Source organism: Canis lupus, chromosome 6 (genome assembly GCF_011100685.1).
Source record: "Canis lupus familiaris isolate Mischka breed German Shepherd chromosome 6, alternate assembly UU_Cfam_GSD_1.0, whole genome shotgun sequence".
In the NCBI taxonomy this organism is placed as follows: domain Eukaryota; kingdom Metazoa; phylum Chordata; class Mammalia; order Carnivora; family Canidae; genus Canis; species Canis lupus.
In genome coordinates this window covers 59,844,113-59,861,589 of record NC_049227.1, presented here as the reverse complement: position 1 = coordinate 59,861,589, position 17,477 = coordinate 59,844,113, and the positions used below count along the sequence as shown (strand labels likewise).

The following is a 17,477-nucleotide window of genomic DNA, read 5'->3' as shown; positions in this document are numbered from 1 at the left end:
CTTATATTAAATGAAATTAAGATGATACATCTCACTTAAAAGTGAGTCACAGCATAACAAAACAAGCTTCATTTTATAATTTCCTCAATGGGAATTCTGAGCCTATTTCATTTGTGATCTCAGAATTTTAAATCTTTCAACAAGCAATTTTTCTTGGATTTATAAAATTTTCACTTTTGAAAATTCTGTTATCAAGTTGGGTTTCATAGTTAATACTAGCAGCTAAGCTAAGCATATCCATCTACTTTTCTAACTTTGTAGTATTCTTTGATGGGGTTTTTCAATATTTCTATGTGTTTGATCTGGATGAGAAGACTATCTATGACTTATAATTTCCCAAGATTTGCTCAGGATCATCTTGCTGAGGGTGGGGAACTGTTGGGGCTAAGTCAAGACTGAGAACTATCACAGAAATGTGTTCCAGTTCTAATGATGCCCTTTGGGAAAGAATGTAGGTTTGATTCTAATGAATTCTCAGTTCTACTTGAGGTAGCATGTCCACACCCAACTACAAAAAAAAAAAAAAAAAAAAAAGTAAATTGCTAGCAATGTGTAGAAAACAGGTAATCGAGCTGCATGTTGGAATAAAGAAGACCATTCTCATACTTTATAGAGTAACTCCTACAGATCTGGAAACAGATGCAGCAAGTTATAGGGCTTTCAGAATGCTGTATTTCATATCAAGCATAATTTGATACTTTCAAGATACAGTGGATCTATTTTAGATATAACTGATGGATGTACAGATATCCTAAGGACTATAGGACTAACATTTTACTCACTTCAGACAGTTCGAAAACATACTATAGTCACTATAAACAGCAGCCTAGCAACCTGGGGATGCCATGTGTTCACTTCAAAGACTAACACTACAGAAAGTGCTAGAGTCTTGTGGATTTAAGGACCTTAGCAGAATCCAGATGGATCTGAGGCATTAAGTGAATCATATGGATTCTCCCAAGGATCATCATTTTTATTAGGTTTGGCCCTTCTCTTCCTGAAGAACCAGGGCACTGTCCATTGACACTGTCCAGGCTCTGTGCAGGCTTACCTTCAACTTGCACTTCAACATTTTTTCCTGTTTCCTACAAAGGTTTTCTCTTTCCCTCTCCAACTTCTCTCTCAGCTGGGCTATGTTTTCTTTGAAGCTTCTCTCTTCCGCCTCCAGTTTTTGCTGTTGCTCCTGTATTTCTGTCTTAGCATTGCCTGTTCCTTCTCAGCTGCCTCCTTCAAATGTTTTAGAGAGAGAAGAAAACAACACTCAGGTCTGATGATTTTATTTTGTGATATTTTGTCTTGTTGCAACTGCAAATTTGGCCTTTTCTTACATTTATCTTTTAATAAATAAAAGTAATCATTAGTAAGCACAGTTATCTTTCAACTTTTGTTAGAAGAAACTAATATGACTCATGCTTTCAAAGGATGTCACAGCATCACAAAACTCATTTTATTAATCCCTAAAAGGAATTCTGAACCTATGTCATTATGAGCCCTAAATTTTCATCCCCACACCAGGTAACTCAATAGGATCTGGCGTTTCTTCACCTAACACTCCATTGATCACATCAAAGATCCATGGACCCAATGAACACTTTTCTTCTTTATTTGCTGCAATCTCTTTTTTTTAGTAGCTGTATCTCTGTATGCAACTTGTCAGATTTCTTTTGACACCCTTCATTAAGAAGTTCTTGGATCTATAAAAAAGAAGGAGTCCACTTTAGAAAATCTTCTATTATCGAGAGGAAGGGTTTTGAGTTTAACAGTTTCAGCATTGAAGCACTGTCCACTGCTCTATCATCCAAGAGTGCTCTTTGATGAGTCTGTTCCTGTAAAGTGGGATTATGCATGGTTTACACCTTCCCACAATTCCCTTAGTACCATCTCACCACGAGTGGGGTCAGTCTAGGTCAGACCTGAGAACTATCCTCACCAGATGAATTCCAGCACTGAGGATGTCCTTCAGAGGCATGAAGGATTAATTCTATCTCAGTTCTACTGAGGCAGCATGAACACACAGATCTAACAAATAATGGGAACTGCTGCCCCCCTCTAGAACACTAGTTATCAAGTGCCAGGTTGAATTGAAGAATTAATTTTCCTCTGTGCTTTGGTGGATGACACACAGATCTGGAAACAAATTCAGCAAATTTTAGAGCTTTCAGATTCCTGTATTTCAAATCTCATCCGATACTTTTAAGACAAGATGGAGTTCTTTCAGGTCTGTTTGATGGTTTAACCAAGAATCCTAAGGACTAGTGGACTAAGGCCCTATTTACCCAGGGTCCAATGAGACTACCCTAACAATCCCTATAAACAGCAGCCCAGCACCCAGCAGATGTTAACTGCACACTGCAAATTCTCACACCACATATGGCACTGGACTTTGTGTATTTAAGGGCCTCAGCAGAGTCCAGATGAATTTGAGGTTTCAATGAATTATATGTCTTTATGATTCTCCCTGGGATCTTGATTTTTATTAGTTTGGGCCCTCTTTTTTCTGAGGAACCAGGGCACTGTCTATTAGGCACTGCCTAGGCTCTGGTGCAGGCTTACCTTCAGCTTGTGCCTCAACATTTCCTTCTCCAACTTCTCAGTTAACTGGGCTGCGCTTTCTCTACAGCTTCTCTCTTCAGCCTCCAGTTTTTACTGTTGCTCCTTGTATTTCTGTCTTAGCAGCACCTGTTGCTTCTCAGCTGCCTCCTTCAAAGCCCACTCAGCTGTTCCACAAATGTTTTAGAGAAGAAGAAAACAACACTCATGTTTGATTCTAGCCTCCTCAGCACAGATATGAAACTGACTTTGAAAAGGTAGCTGAGAAACCTCTGAATTATGTGGATTCCCAAGAGCACATTTCTGGATGTGACTGAGATGGCCTTCCTTGTCTGCCAGATTTAAAAAGACAACTCTGATGGTTATATTTAGCAGTACTGTTCCACAGAAAGAGAAGAAGCTCTTTGTTTCAGGGAGGTTTGGCCCTCATCTCTGTCTGAAGGTAATGCAGCAGCCTACCCACTCTGCTATATGCTCAACCCCAGGGATCCCTGGGTGGCGCAGCAGTTTGGCGCCTGCCTTTGGCCCAGGGCGCGATCCTGGAGACCTGGGATCGAATTCCACGTCGGGCTCCTGGTGCATGGAGCCTGTTTCTCCCTCTGCCTATGTCTCTGCCTCTCTCTCTCTCTAGAGACTATCTAAAGACTATCACAGAGAGTCACTCTCTGTGACTATCATAAATAAAAATTAAAAAAAAAAAGATATGCTCAACCCCACACCTGTACCTGATAGGGCCTCCTCCTGATAGGTGAGGCCATAGTCTCCCTGTAGAATGGAGTTCACTACTGCCAGCTGGTTCTGTAAGAAGTGCTGGAGAACTTCATTTGCCTGAAGAAACAAGGAACAGAGACATGTCATGTAGCAAAGGTCCTGTCTTTTTAGGGAAATCACTGTTCTATAAAGTCACAAATGTGGCCTTGTAAGTTTTGCATTTGCTTAGATACCCCTCACTAACTTTCCTTCCATGGCTCCAATATAAATCCTGAGTTCTCTTGTGAGACCTGAACCTCCCATTTCAGCTTCCTTCGTAGCACCCCATCTTTCCCTCCAGAGAAGCCATCCACTATTCACCCCAGGTACAGCTGACCAGACTTATGTGCAAGTATAAATGGGAACCTCCGGTGTTCTCAAACATTTGCTCAATCTTTCTTCTGCAAGGAAGGATGCTCATGTACTCTTTCTTAATTAGGATAACACTTATGGATACTTTCATCTTGCATGTCTTACTCCTCTTGCAGCATGCTTTGCCAAACTGCCTTTGTAGTTATGAAGATGGTCAATTACTCTAACCTGCCTTACTAGCTCTCTCACTTGCTGGTGGTATGACTTTGGGCAACTTGCTTACTACAATGTATATCACATTTCTTGACTGCATAACTATAGTTCTAAATTATAGTAATATTCTGAGCATTAAATTGAGGATCCAATGAAAGTACCTAACTATAGGTTACTTACTATATGCATAGTGTAGTAAGAAGGTACTGGACATGTCAGCCATTATTATAATTATTGTTATTGTCATCATAATCATCACCATTAGTTTTACAATCTGTTCACGAAAGTATGATAACCATACAATTGCCTATTATTTGTCTTCATTTCAGATAATATCACCATCTTGAGAACAAAGATTGTGTCTTTACTCTTTGTATCCTCTATACTCAGCAAAAAAAATGATCACATTGTTAGATAAAGAACAATTGTTCTCTTTAAATCAGAATTTCCAATTCTACACCCTTTCTTGGGGAGAAACATTTCTAGTCTCCTCAACAATATATAGCTAATTGTGGATAAAAACTTAAAGCATGGAGATATCTCCATGCTCTGCTTTCTCCCTCAAAATGGTGCTGTGATCTTAGATTTTCAGTAAAAGCAGCAAACATCCTTTGACTCTAGGATTCTGACAACTACCACTCTCTCTTTATTCTTCACCTTAACCCCTTTCCTGGGCACTAGGTTATAGTCCCATTCAACCTTGTTTTTTGCTTCTAAGTAGAGACTGTGCCCTCTAGGAACAGAGAAAATTTCTCTTGAAATGCTTTTCATCAGGGACTCTGAAAGTTGCTTATCTTTGCCTGGGAATATTTGACAGATGCATCTTCACTCTGCAGCAAGAAATCTTCCTTTTTTTTCTCTATGGTGTTCTGTCAGGGAAATCCAACAGAAAGAAGCTGCTAGAAAAAGCATCCTGATTACCTCGGAGTAGACTGGAACATGGAATGGACTAGGAATCAAGAGACTTTTAGTCCTAGTTTTTTTTTTTTTTAATAGTTTTTATTTACTTATTAGAGACACACACACACACACACACACACACACACACACACACAGAGGCAGCGACACAGGCAGAGGGAGAAGCAGGCTCCATGCAGGGAGCCCAACGTGGGACTCGATCCCAGGTCTTCAGGATCAGGCCCTGGGCCAAAGGCGGTGCTAAACCGCTGAGCCACCTGGGCTGCCCCGTTTTTTTAAAGATTTGTTTACTTGAGAAAGAGAGAGAAATGCATGTGAGTGGGGGAAGGGGCAGAGGGAGGAGAGGGAGAATTTCAGCAGGCTCCCCACTGAGCTCAGAGCCTGATGGGGGGGGGGCTAGATTCTACAACCCTGAGATCATGACCTTAGCCAAAATCAAGAGTCAGACACTCAACCGACTGGGCCATCCAGGTGTCCCAAGAGACTTTTAATCCTAGTACTGATCAATTCTCCGTGTTACTTGTAGAAATCCCCTTAATTCCTTTGGGGAATTATCTATAAAATGATAGAGTTGGAAGACATAAGCTCCAATTTTACTTCTGCTGTAGTAGGATTAATAGTGACTCAACCATCAACAGTGAACAAAGAAAGTTGAATTGTGGCTAGAAGTAGCAGTTCCTCAGACAATTTGGGTTGCTCTGGATGGAAATGTGTACAAAGAAAATAAAATCATCCAGTGATGACTGAAGGATACTCTGAACAGAGTTTGGAATCTTTCATGAATTCTTCCACCAAGGATTCCAGTGTGTGAAGATAGAAGTACAGATCTTTTCCCCTGAATTTGTAAATTGCACTCCAAAGGACTGGATATGCCAACAACCTTAATGAACAAACTAGAGCCTCTTCAGAGGGCTGCAGATGACCTTGGTCAGGCTGACACCTTGTTTTTAGTCTTGTGATATCAGGAGCAGAGCACCTCCTGCCAGACTTCTGACCTATATGGACTGATGAGCTTATTCATATTTGTTGTTTTAAATTGGTATATTCATGACAATTTTTAATGCAGCAATACAAAATTAATAATATGCCTATATAATAAAAGAGAAAACCATTGCCTATAGAACCCTGTCTTACAATAATCCAGGCTCCTTTGACCACAGTAAAGTGATCAGCTATTTGATAAAAAAATATAGACTTCCTCAGGTATCATTTCAGAAGGGGAGAAATCAGGAGTGCTAAATGCTAAGACAACTACCATCAGTTTTTTCTGGAATTCCCACTTGTCATTCTTAAAGGAGTGCTCCATGAACACTTCAATGGCTTCCCTCTCACAGTCTGCATGAACATCCAGCAGTTTCTGGAGTGTGTCTGTGGGGAGCCTCAGTTGCTAGGCCATCTGCTCGCTGTAGTGGTCAGTTGCCGTCTGCATAGCCACTGAGTTCTGACACAAAGGCAGAGTTGTCAGCACATTCTCCAAGCAAGGAACTGCTCCCTTCCTGATGGCCCTCACAGAGGCTTTCAACAGAGTCCCCAGCCCTGAATAAGCCAGGAAATTTGAGGATAAATACCGAGGTCTCAATCATTAGCTTACAATTTTTATGGATCATCATCCTTAGATCACACACACACAAAAAAACCCACTTTATTTACAAGGAAATCTTATTTTCTCATTTTGAGAATGTATTCCTTTCTTACAACATTACTGTTTTCCTGTTCTTTTACTGTTCTCCCTTTCTTCAAATTATAATTACCAATTACATATGCACATGGGTCACTGGAAAAAATGGTTTCCCATTCAATGAGAATAAAAAGGAATAGATTCTATAGGTGAAATAATATACACAAACAAGACCAGCTACATAATTCCTGTGGCCCAGTACAAAATAAAAATTTGGGCTCCTAATTTACAATTGCACCCAAAAGCATAAGATACCTAGGAATAAACCTAACCAAAGAGGTAAAGGATCTATACCCTAAAAACTATAGAACACTTCTGAAAGAAATTGAGGAAGACACAAAGAGATGGAAAAATATTCCATGCTCATGGATTGGCAGAATTAATATTGTGAAAATGTCAATGTTACCCAGGGCAATATACACGTTTAATGCAATCCCTATCAAAATACCATGAACTTTCTTCAGAGAGTTAGAACAAATTATTTTAAGATTTGTGTGGAATCAGGAAAGACCCCAAATAGCCAGGGGAATTTTACAAAAGAAAACCATATCTGGGGGCATCACAATGCCAGATTTCAGGTTGTACTACAAAGCTCTGGTCATCAAGAGAGTGTGGTACTGGCACAAAAACAGACACATAGATCAATGGAACAGAATAGAGAACCCAGAAGTGGACCCTGAACTTTATGGTCAACTAATCTTTGAAAAAGGAGGAAAGACTATCCACTGGAAGAAAGACAGTCTCTTCAACAGATGGTGCTGGGAAAATTGGACATCCACATGCAGAAGAATGAAACTAGACCACTCTCTTTCACCATACACAAAGATAAACTCAAAATGGATGAAAGATCTAAATGTGAGACAAGAGTCCATCAAAATCCTAGAGGAGAACATAGGCAACACCCTTTTTGAACTCAGCCACAGTAACTTCTTGCAAGATACATCCACGAAGGCAAAAGAAACAAAATAAAAAATGAACTATTGGGACTTCATCAAGATAAGAAGCTTTTGCACAGCAAAGGATACAGTCAACAAAACTCAGAGACAACCTACAGAATGGGAGAAGATATTTGCAAATGACGTATCAGAAAAAGGGCTAGTTTCCAAGATCTATAAAGAACTTCTTAAACTCAGCACCAAAGAAACAAACAATCCAATCATGAAATGGGCAAAAGACATGAAGAGAAATCTCACAGAGGAAGACATAGACATGGCCAACACGCACATGAGAAAATGCTCTGCATCACTTGCCATCAGGGAAATACAAATCAAAACCACAATGAGATACCACCTCACACCAGTGAGAATGGGGAAAATTAACAAGGCAGGAAACCACAAATGTTGGAGGGGATGCAGAGAAAAGGGAAGCCTCTTACACTGTTGGTGGGAATGTGAACTGGTGCAGCCACTCTGGAAAACTGTGTGGAGGTTCCTCAAAGAGTTAAAAATAGATCTGCCCTACGACCCAGCAATTGCACTGTTGGGGATTTACCCCAAAGATTCAGATGCAATGAAATGCCGGGACACCTGCACCCCGATGTTTATAGCAGCAATGTCCACAATAGCCAAACTGTGGAAGGAGCCTCGGTGTCCATCGAAAGATGACTGGATAAAGAAGATGTGGTTTATGTATACAATGGAATATTACTCAGCCATTAGAAATGACAAATACCCACCATTTGCTTCAACGTGGATGGAACTGGAGGGTATTATGCTGAGTGAAGTAAGTCAATCAGAGAAGGACAAACATTATATGTTCTCATTCATTTGGGGAATATAAATAATAGTGAAAGGGAACAGAAGGGAAGGGAGAAGAAATGTGTGGGAAATATCAGAAAGGGAGACAGAACATAAAGACTCCTAACTCTGGGAAACTAACTAGGGGTGGTGGAACTAGGGGAGGAGGGCGGGGGGTGGGGGTGAATGGGTGATGGGCACTGAGGGGGGCACTTGACGGGATGAGCACTGGGTGTTATTCTGGATGTTGGCAAATTGAACACCAATAAAAAATAAATTTATTATAAAAAAATTTGGGCTCCTAGTTGAAAATGATTGAGAATTCAAAGCAGAGATGGGCCCAACTCCACACAGGGTACTGCAGGACTGCTTAAGTCACATGCTCACGAAGCCTGCCCTGCATATAAGATGACACAGAATCTTGTTTCTCAGTGGGCTTGCAGGAACTCACAGCTTCCTATTTAGGATCTGACTCATGTAAATTTACAAAATATCTGCTATCTCCTTAAAGAAGTTATCCCATAGGATTTCTCAATATACAGATGTTCTCTCTTTAATTCCATCTTGCCTTTTTATGATTAGTGCATTAGGTTCCTATGTAAGTCTCAGCAGATCTTCACATACAGAGACTTTAATTGATAAACACACAGGGAGATCTTTTCATGGCATAAATATCTGCTTCTCCATAGTTACACACAGATGTAAACAAAATTACTGATAAACCTAGGATATAATCAAAGCCCCACTACACACTGACACAGAGATATGCTTTGGACAAAGGGGACTCACGTGACAATGATTCCCTCTGTTAGGGTCTTGGTCTTTGAGTGAAATATATAGGTACAGATTTTCTTTGATCCTGGAAAGTACTGTCCAGCTGGTCTTCTGGCACCTTCTCAAGATGGAATAAGAGGTTTTTATCATTTGTAGACCAAAGATGAAGCACTTCCGTTTTGGAAAGAACTTCCTGATACACTCTCCAGGCATGTTGGAATTCTGGATTTTGGTATTTGTGCCTGCAAAGGTGGAAAAAAATTGATCACTGAAAGTGGCCTTCAGGTAAGGGGGTCAGGACTTTTCATTTCCAGGAATCTTTGCATCACTGGAGCTCCTGTGCCTATAAATCTCCTTTAATCCAATCATTTCTTTTTTTTTTTTAATTTTTATTTATTTATGATAGTCACACACAGAGAGAGAGAGGCAGAGACATAGACAGAGGGAGAAGCAGGCTCCATGCACCGGGAGCCCGACGTGGGATTCGATCCCGGGTCTCCAGGATCGCGCCCTGGGCCAAAAGCAGGCGCTAAACCCCTGCGCCACCCAGGGATCCCTAATCCAATCATTTCAAACCAACCTGGGCCATCGCTATAGGCAAGGAAAATCCACTTCTGCATGGAGCAGAGCCAAGAAAATATGGGAGAAGAAGTGAGAAGCATCAGTCCCAACTGAAGCAATTTATGGTCAGTTTCCTTAGCACTGTTGTGGAATTTAGTGGTTTACGTATTTATTAAATGTTTATCAAGTCACTGATGAGTGAAAAAAATGGGGACGCCTGGGTGGCTCAATGGTTGAGCGTTTGCCTTCAGCTCAGGGCGTGATCCTGGGATCTGGGATCAGGTCCCACATCAGGCTCCCCACAGGGAGCCTGCTTCTCCCGCTGCCTACATCTCTGCCTCTCTCTCTGTTTCTATCAGAAATAAATGAATAAAATCTAAAAAAGAAAAAAGAAAAAGAAAAAAAATGATGAGAATTCCTTTTGTGATCTGACTATGTCCATATTAGATATGAAATATGGGTCCTAAAATACTGTAATACCAGAAAGAAGAGTAAGATATTGCTTGTGAAAATATCAGGAAGATGACAAATAATACCAATGTAAGAAAAAAACTTATAAAATTCAGAGTAAAATCACAATAAATAAATATATTTGGAATTCTTTCAGCAGAAACATTCATAGGGTAAGGTTAATCTAAAGGTAATTTGGAGAACTTGACACTGTCTATCTCAAACTATGTCTACCTTGACAGTGCTTCACAGAATGATTTTGGGGAGTATGTCAGGGGTACAATAAAGGTTTTTGAAGGAATGAATGCATGAACAATTAAACAAAATATGTATTACTTCCAAGTGCCATCAGTTATTCACCTTGCTAAAATAAAATAAAATGCATGTAAAATTTACATGTAGTAAATTAACAATATTAAAATGGTGATATAATGTACAAGATTATAAGAAAGAAGAAAGTGAAATGATGAGAAGGATCACTGTGAATCTGAAAATCTTACTAGATGGATATTTTTTTTCCTGTACACTTATTGGATAAATATCCTTTGTCTGAAATTTGTAACTATTCGGGTACCAGTAAAATCTTCATAGAATATTTCATAGAAATATGAAATATATTTTTAAAATTAGATCATTTAAATATGGTATACACATGCAAAAAAATGCTATTCAATCTTAGAAAGGAAGATATCCTAACATATGCTACAGCATGAATGAATCTTAAGGACATACATCATGGTTAATGAAATAAGCCAGTCATAAAAAGACAAGTAGCGTATGATTCCATTTATATGAGGTATCTCTACGGAGACAGAGTAGGATGGTGGTTGCCAAGGGCTGGAGGCAGGGAGTCCATGGAGTTAGTTTTTAACAGGTACAGAATTTCAGATGGGGAAGATGAAAAACTTTGAGTGGGTGAGTTGCACAAGAATGTGAGTATACCTATTGCCACAGAACTATAAACTTAAAAATGGTTAAAATGGTAAGTTTTATGTTTTATATATTTTTCCATAATAAGTTTAGGGTCCTTTCATTTCTTGTGATTCTAGGCTTACCAACTTCTAATCTGATGAGCTATTTTGTGTGGAACAGGAAGAGCACATAATAAGGAGCTCAAGTATGTGGGTCTTAGGAAATTATAGCACTATAACCTAGAAAAATGTTTTCCTATACATATTTGGTCTAAAGTCATTTGGTTGAACATTGGTCCTTAAACTTCCTCAGTGAGATTTCTCCAGCACCTAGAGTTTCACAAGCAATAACCTATGATAAACAATCACCAAACACCATTCAAAAATCACCCCTCACTATTAGATTGCATCTCCATCTGATGTCAAACAAAAGTTGAATTCAAGTGCTGACTTAGTTGACTCTCCCCCCCGCCCCGCCCCTCCCTGTTGAACCTTCCACCACCCAGAGCATGCTCTGAGACCTGGAATCAGCTTTACAGCATCCTCTGAGTATTCATCTTCCATGATTGATGCTCCATCTATCTTCAACTCCAGGGTAAAATCCCAAGCAGTCCAAACAAACTCACAAACTCGGTGGGGTCCTCTTTTTCATCAGAGGTTGAGGATTTTTTCCTGATTAGCTGTGTTAGTTCAGTCACATAGCTGAGAATTTAGCTAAGGAAGGAGAAACACCACAGTTTCAGCTTGTATTTAAAAACAAATTTTATAAACTTTGACTTATGTCCCATGTCCCCTTCCTCTCAACCATGACAATTAAGTCACAGGAAAGATGACAGGATCAGTTGCCATTCAGGTAAACTCAATAAAACTTGGTGGTTTGGTCCCTGGGAGGATACTGCAGCTATTCCAGGGCTTGATTTTTGATGGTGCCTATGCTATTGTAGATCAAGGTGCTGCTCAGAAACACAGTCAGGGCAAAGATCCATGAGTCATGGATCTTTGGGTTGACCTATGAAACACATTAGAGCAAAAGGCTAAAGAGTACACTCTTCATTTACTTGTTAACATGCTTTAGCACAGTGACTAGAATGTAGTAGGTGTGTACCAAGTAGCAGGAAATTATTCCTACAGCAAATTTTATGTGCCATGGTCAACATTAAAAACATAATGTTACTCAGTTAAATTCAACAGCTATTCATTAGATATCTTCTAAATGACAGGCAGTGCATTTGGTTGGGTGGATGCAAAGTTCCGTATGACAGTCCTTGCCCCTGAGAAGTTAGTTGACTTTCTGGGTTAGCAGACCAGACTAATATGTAAACATACAACCGTAACTAAGTCAATGCTTTGCCAGCAGTGGAACCAAAAGCTAAAATATAAAAGAGAAAGGGAGTAAACCCAAAAATGTAAAAAAGTGTCCTGTGAATTTGGAGTAAGACTTTACATCTGACTGTGAAATGATAGGAGTAGGTAAAAATAACAGCTGAGTTGGGCTGCCTGGCTGGCTCTGTCAGTTAAGTGCCTGCCTTTGGCTCTGGTCATGATCTCAGGGTCCTGGGATCAAGTCTCAGGTTGGGCTCCCTGCTCCTCTGGAACTTCTCCCTCTCCCTCTACCCCTTCCTCCCTCCCTCCCCCTGAGGGGCCTTGCTCATGCCCACGAGTGCTCTCTCTCTCTCTCTCTCTCAAATAAGTAAATAAAATCTTTTTTAAAAAAGTATCTAAGGAAACAAGGAGGATGAAATTCCAGAGGGCAAGGAATTGCTTTGGATAGGAACAGTGACAATTCTTCCCCCTCCCCACACACAAAAAGCTGGTATGAAGGAGACAAGGATTACTGCAAGCAACTGTCCCATGAGAAGTAAGAGCTAGCAGGAGCAGAGCCAGCAGGAACCATGGACAAGAAGGGCACTGTGAAGGGTGTCAGGCAGGGGGCAACTGACGAACATGCTGGAATGTCACAGTATGGAATCTGGAGGGAGACTGCTATGGTTCAACACCTGGAGTTCTAATCATCTACTGCCTGGGAGACTTTGAAAAAGGAACCTACCTCTGTAGGAGAACCTACCTCTTGACTTTCTCATCGTGTACTATGTAAAAAAGTAATTCCTACTTAATTCATTACTGTGCAGGTCAATAACAAAAGCTTTCCAGTACACTGAATTTTCCACAGTTAATGTACTATTTCTACAATGAGCCTGTGAAGCCAAAGAGAATTGAAGCAACAAGTTCGGTGTCAATAGGTCTGTAAACTGGGAAATACTAAGAAATATTAGGGTAACTAAAATATTTTTTGTCAAAAAAATCAATTTGATTCTTAACAGACTTCTGTGCAAGAGATTAGAAGTAAAACATGCGTTTAGTATTGCTGTGTTAGAAGGCAATGTAGAGTTCCCATAGTTATTATTTTGAAAGGCTTTGGGGAGGAGATGATCTTACAAAGTGATTTTTTAAAAAAGATTTTATTTATTTATTCATGAGAGACACACAAGGAGAGAAGCAGAGACACAGGAAGAGGGAGAAGCAGGCTCCATGCAGGGAGCCTGATGTGGGACTCGATCCAGGGTCTCCATGGTCAAGGCCCTGGGCCGAAGGTGGCTCTAAACCGCTCAGCCACCCCGGCTGCCCTTACAAAGTGATTTTTAAAAATTTAATGTAAAGTGGGACAGCGGTAGCAAGGCAAGAAGCTTTTATCTCCCAAATAAACAAGTTGAATGAGATAGTTCTATTATATACAGATAAATGATCATTGGTTTCCTAAGTTACTCTCTGTAAGAGTTTTCTGGAGTGATGGTTAAATGCTCAAAAACTGATTTTTAATAAATACTGCCAGTTATTTGTGGGGATCGTGCATTTAAAAACAATGCATGATGAATAAACCATATAGTTAGGTCATATAAGTTACTTTTAACAGCTGAGATTAGGAAGATTGCCGTTGAATTATTCCATGCAATATAGCTTTGTAGTATTTTCAGGATATTGGATGTTATCCATAAAAGAACAATCGGCAGTCCAAATTTTAGATTTAAATTGTCTCTAGGGTAAGGGTCACCTTTTCTCTTTGTTTTTCCAGTGCCCAGCAGGACCCGTGTGAGGAGGAAGGGCATTGGGAAGTGGAGGGAGAGACCCATTTTTAAAGTCGGGTTGTTTTTTGTTGTTGAGTTGTGGGAATTCTTTATATATTCGAGATATTAACCTCTCATCAAACATACGGTTTGCGAATATTTTCTCCCATTCTGAAGGTTATGTTTCACTCTGTTGATTGTGTGTTTTGATGCACAGATGTTTGACATTTTTAATTTTAATATACTTTTTTTGGCCTTTGTTTTTGTTGTCATATTCAAGAAATCATTGTCAAGTCCAATGTCATGGAACATTCTCCCTATGTTTTCTTTCCTTCTGTTATAGTTTTAGGTGTTATGTCGAGGTCTTTGATTCCTTTATATTTTTTTCTGTAAATAGTGCATGTATGGTAAAGGTCTAATTTCATTCTTTCACATGTGGAGATGCAGTTTTCACAACACCATTTGTTGGAAAGACTGTTCTTTCCCCATTAAATGGTCTTGGCACCATTATTGAAAATCATTTGACCATATAAGCCAAGGTTTATTTCTGGGCTCTCTATTCTATTCCATTGGTCTATATGTCATTATTTATGCCAGTACCACACTGTTTGGATTGTAGTTTTAAAATCAGGAAGTGTGAGACCTCTAACTTTATTGTTTCTTTTTAAGATTGTTTTGGCTACTCTGGGTCCCTTGAGATTCATGTAACTTTTAGGATGCTGTTTATTACACTTTGTTGTTTAAGCATTGTTCTTTTTCTGCAAACAAATGCCATTGAGATTGTGATGGGGATTGCACTGAATCTATAGATATCTTCGGATGGTCTTGACAGTTTCATAACATTAAGCCCTGCATCCCATGTACACAAGATATGTTTCCATTTATTGTCTTCTTTATTTTTGCTTTTATTTTTGAGAGAGAGGAATGGAGAAAGAATGAGAGAGAAAGAGAGAGAGAGAGAGCATAAGGAGGAGGGAAGGGCAGAGGGGGAGGGAGAAGCTCAACAGGAGCAGGGAGACTGACATGGGGCTTGATCCCAGAACCCTGGGATCATGACATGAGCCAAAGGCAGACACCTGACTTAACCACCAAGACCCCACATTTCTTCTTGAATTTCTTTCAGCAACGTTTTGTAGTTTTTGAGTATATAGTCTTCAGCTTTCTTATTTAAGTTTATTCCTAAGAATTTATTGGTTTTGGTGCTATATATTTTTGAAGCCATTTTATTTATTTATTTGAGAGAGAGAGAGAGAGAGAGCGAGCAAAGGGAGGAGCAGAGGCAGAGGAGGGAGAGAATCGGACTCCCTGCTGATCAGAGAGCCAGATGCAGGTGGGGTTCAATCCCAGGACCCTGAGATCATGACTTGAGCTGAAGGCCTTATTTCCCTAAGATCCTGCCCCTGCAATCAGCCTCTCCGAACCCTTGCCATGTTCTACATCAACTGACAATTCTGAAATGAGCTTCAAGTGCACGTGCAACACACATCCCTTCAGTAAACTCTGGACAGCTGGGGCTTACCAGGACTGGGGATCTAGGGTCTGGGCCCAAACACCTATATAGCTTCCAGGACATAAGGAGCCCACATCTCAAAAAAGATGCCACTCTGAGGTGGCAGGTGCATGTGGGCTGCAGTCATTCTCCATTTAGTTTTGCTGTTGATTGGGTACAAATCTCTCCCAGTAGAGCTCCAAGGTATAAGCCACCATATCTTCCCTGGCAAGTCAGCAGTAGAGTATCCTCCAGTATTGCCTTCAGGGGGAATAGGATCACCTGTGTAGGTGAGAGTTTGGAATTAGGCAGATCCTTGAACTCCTCTAAGACCTGCTCCTGTGACCCAGTCTTTCCCTACACTTGGATCACTTGCCTGATCCATGTCCCAGGCTACTCTGACCTGCTGGCCCATGTAGTGGACAGTACACACCCTGTCAGCCAGCCTTGGGCAGCCGAGGCCTTCCAGGTATGAGAGACTTGAGCCTGTCCCCATTCACCTGCATAGCCTTAAGGGAGAAGGAAACTGGCTCACCACAAATCTTCCTGAGGTGGGAACTTGAAACTGATGACAGTAAGTCCCTATTTGGATTTGCTGCCTGACGGGGTCCTGGACTGGAGTCCACCAGTCCAGAAGTCCAGGACTTCTCCACCAATCAAGGGTCTTGGGTGTCTTTTTTTGGAGGCTATCATGGCAAGTCGGCCCGACAGGGCAATCCAGCCTCTTCCAGTTCTGCCTTCAAGGAGAATATGCACATTTGTGTAGTTTACGATTTGGAATGAGGCAGATGCCTAGTACACCAAAAAGCCCATTTCTGTGACGTGGCATATTCGGACATTTGCTCTGTTCCAGGTCCCTGGCTACCCTGTCCTGCAAGGGCATATGCATGTGAACTATGCAATCCATTGGTTGGCTCTGGACAGCCTGAGCCTTCCATGCTTGCGTGGCTCAGGCTGATCCCCAAAGACCTGCGACCTGCACAGTCTTGGGGTAGAGAGAGTCCACCCCAAGAATATTATTCTGAGGGAGCACCTTCCAACGGACAATAGTCAGTCCCCACGTGGTCTTCTTGCCTGATGGAGACTCGGGTTTGTTTTCTTTTTATTTTTTTTTATTTTTTTTTTAAATTTATTTTTTATTGGTGTTCAATTTACCAACATACAGAATAACCCCCAGTGCCCGTCACCCATTCACTCCCACCCCCCTGCCCTCCTCCCCTTCTACCACCCCTAGTTCGTTTCCCAGAGTTAGCAGTCTTTACGTTCTGTCTCCCTTTCTGATATTTCCCACACATTTCTTCTCCCCTTCCCTTATATTCCCTTTCACTATTATTTATATTCCCCAAATGAATGAGAACATATAATGTTTGTCCTTCTCCGATTGACTTACTTCACTCAGCATAATACCCTCCAGTTCCATCCACGTTGAAGCAAATGGTGGGTATTTGTCATTTCTAATGGCTGAGTAATATTCCATTGTATACATAAACCACATCTTCTTTATCCACTCATCTTTCGATGGACACCGAGGCTCCTTCCACAGTTTGGCTATCGTGGCCATTGCTGCTATAAACATCGGGGTGCAGGTGTCCCGGCGTTTCACTTGCATTTGTATCTTTGGGGTAAATCCCCAACAGTGCAATTGCTGGGTCGTAGGGACAGGTCTATTTTTAACTCTTTGAGGAACCTCCACACAGTTTTCCAGAGTGGCTGCACCAGTTCACATTCCCACCAACAGTGTATGAGGGTTCCCTTTTCTCCACATCCTCTCCAACATTTGTTGTTTCTGTTTTCTTTTTAAAATATACATATGTATTTTTATTGGAGTTCAATTTGCCAACATATAGCATATCACCCACTGCTCATCCCGTCAAGTGCCCCGCTCAGTGCCCATCACCCAGTCACCCCAACCCCCCGCCCACCTCCCTTTCCCTTTCCACTTACCCCTTGTTCATTTCCCAGGAGACTCAGGTTTTTCTCGGAACCCGGCCTCCTAGGTTTGTCAAAGCAGCTGAATAACTTACGGTTTGCCTTCGGGAGGAATATCCACCACGGGGGGCCTAGGGCGTGGGA

General features: G+C 40.9%; 1 pseudogene; it reads right to left on the bottom strand.

Moving 5' to 3' along the window:
- Positions 1-1,492: 1,492 nt before the first annotated feature.
- Positions 1,493-15,819, bottom strand: LOC119876344 (annotated as a pseudogene).
- Between the last annotated feature and the right edge of the window lie 1,658 nt (positions 15,820-17,477).